General features: G+C 38.3%; 1 non-coding gene across 1 annotated transcript; it reads right to left on the reverse strand.

Moving 5' to 3' along the window:
- Positions 1–2,015: 2,015 nt before the first annotated feature.
- Positions 2,016–2,122, reverse strand: LOC114369062. The gene has a single exon (XR_003657523.1). It is a non-coding gene; the product is annotated as a small nucleolar RNA R71 (small nucleolar RNA).
- Positions 2,123–5,850: the final 3,728 nt, after the last annotated feature.

Here is a 5,850-nt window from a genome sequence, read left to right on the forward strand (position 1 = left end):
CTATAATTTCGTTCTCTATTGATTAATAGAAGGCCACGTCCCCAGCGTTGTTTTCTCTTGAGGATCAAGCATAGTTCTCTTTGAGGTTCTATTATTACTGTTAAATTCTGTTCAGTTTTTCGTCTTCACTAATTACTCTGAATTTGTTGCTATTAATTCATGCATGCTTACTGCTTGATTAATTGTCTCTGCGCTTAATTTATGTTCATGCTTAATGATCGTTTATGAGTAATTGGTGTATGTGTTGCTTAATCACATAATGAATGCCTTATGTTAAATTTCGCTTAGTAATTTAATTTAGGGTTGGATTAAGTGGTTGAACTGAATAAGGATGAACTCTCGTAACCTAGGATAAGAAACTTGCTTGTGAATCAAGGGGAAGAGACGTGTTTTAATTCTGATATTTTATAATTCACATCTATTCGTTGTTTAATTTACAAAAGCAAACAACCCCCCCCCCCAATTCGTTACTATTTTTCTACTATCTGTTATGAACATTTGGTTTATCATTGTTCGTTGGGAGACGACCTAGGATCACTTCCTAGTTACTGTATTTTAATATTTATTTGATTCGGGTACGGCCTTGATCAAATTTGGCGCCGTTGCCGGGGAGTAGTGTCCAAAGGTTCATAATAGCTAGTAATTTGTGTTTTATGTTTAGTTGTTTTATGCTTTCGTGTGTTGTGTTAGTGTTGTGTTAGTGTGGTGTTCGTGTTGCGTTAAGTGTTGTTTAGTGTCTTGCTATTTTGTTTAATGTGGTGTTTTGTTTTAGTTTTTCTGTCCAGCACTTCCCCTGTTTCAGTTTTTGTGTTTTGCTGTGAATAGTGCTTTGCGATGGATTTAGCGACCACTTTTGTTGAACTGGAGAACAGGGTAGTAGTGGAAATCCCTTAGTGACAGATTTTAGAGACCACTCTTGCTGAATTAATTGGCATTTTTTGTTTTGGTAGCTATAGTTGTTATTTTTGGCTGAATTTTTTTGTGGTCACTTCTTTTGATCCATATTTAGTGGGAAAAATAGCTGGAGCCCTTAGTTTGGTCAGATTTGAAAGTTCCAAAAAAGTAGCAAATTTGATTTTTGTCAAAACTTCAAACGACCATAACTTTTGCTCCGGTTATCAGAATCGCTATTATTATATATGTATTTGGGGTAGAAAAAAATTTCACATGCCGTGGCAGTCTGTCGTAGGCTGGCTGAGGTCTCCTTCTTCCAAAAATTGCGATTTTGTCAAAAGTTTTTTATTTTCCAAGTATTATTCTCTTATTTTTCTCAACTTATCATTTTTAGCTTCTATAGTTAGACTTTAAATTTTTGTTTGAAATATTTTGTGCTATCTTCTCATCATTTTATAAGGTTACTCACAAAATTTCAAGTCATTTGGATATCATTTAATGGTAGTTGTAGTTCAAACCTACATTGTTACTTGCATAAGAAGGCATCTAGTTGTGCATGCTGAATATAGTGTATGACTAGAGGCAATCCATCTGACTTACAACCCTTTGATCCTGAGATAGATAGGATATTTCATAGATTAGTTAGACATCATTTAGTACCTTTTGAGCATCCTGAGCATTCTGTTATTGGTGATTTTGAGCATTATTGTTTTGCATATTCTGATTTTTAACATTCTGAGAACATGGCACAACCTCCACCCCGTGAGAGGACTCTAAGGGAAATGGTTGCACCTAATTTCACCTACGAAAGCTTGTGCATCCAATACCCTGATGAGGATGTCCCATATGTTCTTAATACTGGACTGATCCATTTGCTTCCAAAGTTTCATGGCCTTGTAGGTGAAGATCCGCACAAACATCTGAAAGAATTCCATATTGTCTGCTCCACCATGAAACCCCCAGATGTCCAGGAGGATCACATATTTCTGAAGGTCTTTCCTCATTCTTTAAAGGGAGTGACAAAGGACTGGCTTTATTACCTTGTTCCACGGTCCATCGCGAGCTGGGATGACCTCAAGAGAGTATTCTAAGAAAAAATTTTCCCTTCTTCCAGGACCACGACCATCAGAAAGGATATTTCAGGCATTAGTCAACTCAGTGGAGAGAGCTTATATGAATAATGGGAGAGATTTAAGAAACTATGTGCCAGTTGCCCTCACCACCAAATTTCTGAGCAGCTTCTCCTCCAATATTTTTATGAAGGACTCAGTAACATGGAGAGAAGTATGATAGATGCTGCTAGTGGTGGAGCCCTTGGAGACATGACCCCTACTGAAGCCAGAAATTTAATTGAGAAGATGGCTTCAAACTCCCAGTAATTTAGTGCCAGAAGTGATGCTATTGTCATTAGAGGAGTGCATGAAGTAGCCATGAATTCATCTTCATCAGGTGAGACTAAGAAGCTTGAAGGTAAACTAGATGCCTTGGTTAACCTGGTAACCCAACTGGCCATGAATAAAAAATCTGCACCTGTCGCCAAACTCTGTGGTTTATGCTCCTCGGCCGACCACCACACAGACCTTTGCCCTTCTATGCAACAATCTGAAGCAATTGAACAGCCTGAAGCTTATGCTGCAAACATCTACAACAGACCTCCTCAACCTCAGTAGCAAAATCAGCCACAATAGAACAATTATGACCTCTCCAGCAACAGGTACAATCCCGGGTGGAGGAATCATCCCAACCTTAGATGGTCGAATCCTTCACAACAGCAGCAGCAGCAACAGCCTTATTTTCAAAATGCTGCTGGCCCAAGCAGACCATACGTTCCTCCACCAATCCAGCAACAACAACAGCAACAGCCCCAAAAACAACAAACAGTTGAGACTCCTCCGCAACCTTCCCTTGAAGAACTTGTGAGGCAAATGACTATGCAAAACATGCAGTTTCAACAAGAGACCAGAGCCTCTATTCAGAGCTTAACTAATCAAATGGGACAATTGGCTACACAGTTAAATCAACAACAGTCCCAGAATTCTGACAGATTACCTTCTCAATCTATCTAGAATCCCAAAAATGTGAGTGTCATTGCATTGAGGTCGGGAAAGCAGTGTCAAGAACCTCAACCAGCAACATCTTCCTCATCCACAAATGAACCTACCCAACTTCACTCTACTCCAGAAAAAGATGATGACAAAAATTTAAAGAGTAAGTTACCTAACAATTTCTATGCAGGTGAATCTAAAGAGAAGCAGCATATCCCTCTTCCATTCCCTCCTAGAGCAATTTCCAACAAAAAAATGGAAGAGGCAGAGAAGGAGATCTTGGAAACATTTAGAAAAGTAGAGGTAAACATACCACTGCTGGATGCAATAAAGCAAATTCCAAGATATGCTAAATTCTTGAAGGAGTTGTGCACTAATAAGCGAAAGCTTAAAGGAAGTGAAAGAATTAGTATGGGTAGAAATGTCTCCGCATTGATTGGTAAATCTGTTCCCCAAATCCCTGAAAAATGTAAAGATCCAGGTACATTCAACATACCTTGTATTATAGGGAACAGTAAGTTTGACAATGCCATGCTAGATTTAGGAGCTTCTGTTAGTGTTATGCCTCTGTCTATTTTTTATTCTCTTTCTCTAGGTCCCTTGCAGTCAACTGATGTGGTAATTCATTTAGCTAATAAAAGTGTTGCCTATCCTGCTGGTTTCATAGAGGATGTCTTAGTTAGAGTTGGTGAACTAATTTTCCCTGTTGATTTTTATATTTTGAATATGGAGGAGGGATTTTCTAAAGGATCAGTTCCCATCATTCTAGGCAGACATTTTATGAAAACTGCTAGAACTAAGATAGATGTATATGCAGGCACACTATCTATGGAGTTTGGTGATATAACTGTTCATTTTAATATTCTTGATGCTATGAAACACCCATCTGAAGATCTTTCTGTATTTCGTGATGAAATAATTGACCATATTGTTGATGACTAAATGATTGATCTTCATTCTAATCTGCATGCCTGTCACTCTTCATACATTGAATCTGAATTTGTACTTGATCATATGTCTGAATTTGATGCTGAGAGTGAATTTGAATTTGATATTGATTACATGTATGATGTTTTACCTCTTGAGATTGGTTTTATAAAGTCAGATAGAATTAACCATGTTTCAGGAAGTACACATACCTCTGACTTTCTTTATGAGGTACAGGTTGAGAAACCATCTCTTTCTACCATTATCCAGCCGCCCACACCAGAATTGAAGCCTCTGCCATCAAATTTAAAATATGCTTACTTGGATGATAGCAAAAGTTTTCCAGTAATTATATCTGCCTCCCTTGCTGATGAGCAAGAGGAGAAGTTGTTATTAGTTCTCAAGAAGCATAAGAAGGCTATAAGCAGGACCCTGGCGAACATTCCTGGTATTAGCCCATCCACATGCATGCATCGAATAAATTTAGAGGATGGGGCTAAACCAGTAAGACAGCCACAGAGAAGACTCAACCCGGTGATTCTTGATGTAGTGAAGAAGGAGGTAACCAAGCTTTTGCAAGCTGGAATCATTTATCCTATCTCCGACAGTCAATGGGTGAGTCCCGTCCAGGTAGTCCCGAAGACAACCGGCCTCATCGTGATAAAAAATGAGAAGGAGGAGTTGATTCCTATTCGGGTGCAGAATAGTTGGAGAGTCTGCATCGACTATAGGAGGCTGAACCAGGTTACCAAAAAGGACCATTTTCCACTGTCATTCATTGACCAGATGCTTGAATGCCTGGCAGGTAAATCTCACTACTGTTTCCATGATGGTTTTTCTGGTTATATGCAAATCACTATTGCTCCTGAGGATCAGGAAAATACCACATTCACCTGCCCCTTCGGCACTTTTGCCTATAGGAGGATGCCTTTCGGCCTGTGCAATGCCCCTGGTACCTTCCACCGGTGCATGATTAGTATTTTTAGTGATTTTTTAGAAAATTGCATAGAGGTGTTTATGTATGATTTCACTGTATATGGATCCTCTTTTGATGTTTGTTTGGATAGTCTGGAAAAGGTTTTGAATAGATGCACTGAAACTAACCTTGTTCTAAATTTTGAAAAATGTCATTTTATGGTTGAGCAAGGTATAGTTTTAGGCCACATTATTTCCAATAAGGGCATTGAAGTAGATCCTGCAAAAATTTATGTTATTTCACAATTGCCTTATCCCTCTTGCGTGCGAGAGGTGCGATCTTTTCTTGGTCATGCAGGATTCTACAGACGCTTTATAAGAGATTTTAGCAAGGTAGCCCTTCCACTATCCAACTTGTTGCAAAAGGAGGTGGAGTTTGCCTTTAATGATAAATGCAAAGAGGCCTTTCATTGCCTCAAAATAGCACTGACTACCACCCCTATCATTCAGGCACCTGATTGGACAACCCCATTTGAGCTAATGTGCGATGCATCCAATTACACATTGGGGGTTGTCCTTGCTCAAAAGATCTCCTTACTTCAGCTTACTTCTTTTCCACCATGACTTAGGGAGTTTTTCTTTTCCTATCTCCTTCTTTACTTTTATTACATTTGTCCGATTCTATTTGATGATTTAATTGCTTTTAATCTTTACTTATGCTACATTGAGGACAATGTGTTGTTTAAGTATGGGGGGAGTGTTCTTTGGTTTTGGTTTTGCTAGTTTTGTTAGTTTTGCTTGTGTTAAATTTGTTAATTTTGTTAGTTTTGTTGGGTTTTTAGTTTAATATTTTAGGTCAATTCTGTTTGCATGTACAACTTTGCATATTTTTCTTTGAATTATAGGATATGTTCAAGAAATGGGTAATTGTTCTGAAAATAAAAGTCTTTTGACATTTTGTGATTTGAAATCCTTGTTTTTCCTCTACATGCCATGATAGTTTTGAAAGCTCATTTGGAAAGTGATAAGTTTACCTTTGTGAGAATTTGAGCCATCCATCATCATAATC

The sequence above is a fragment of the Glycine soja genome, chromosome 9, assembly GCF_004193775.1.
Source record: "Glycine soja cultivar W05 chromosome 9, ASM419377v2, whole genome shotgun sequence".
NCBI lineage: Eukaryota > Viridiplantae > Streptophyta > Magnoliopsida > Fabales > Fabaceae > Glycine > Glycine soja.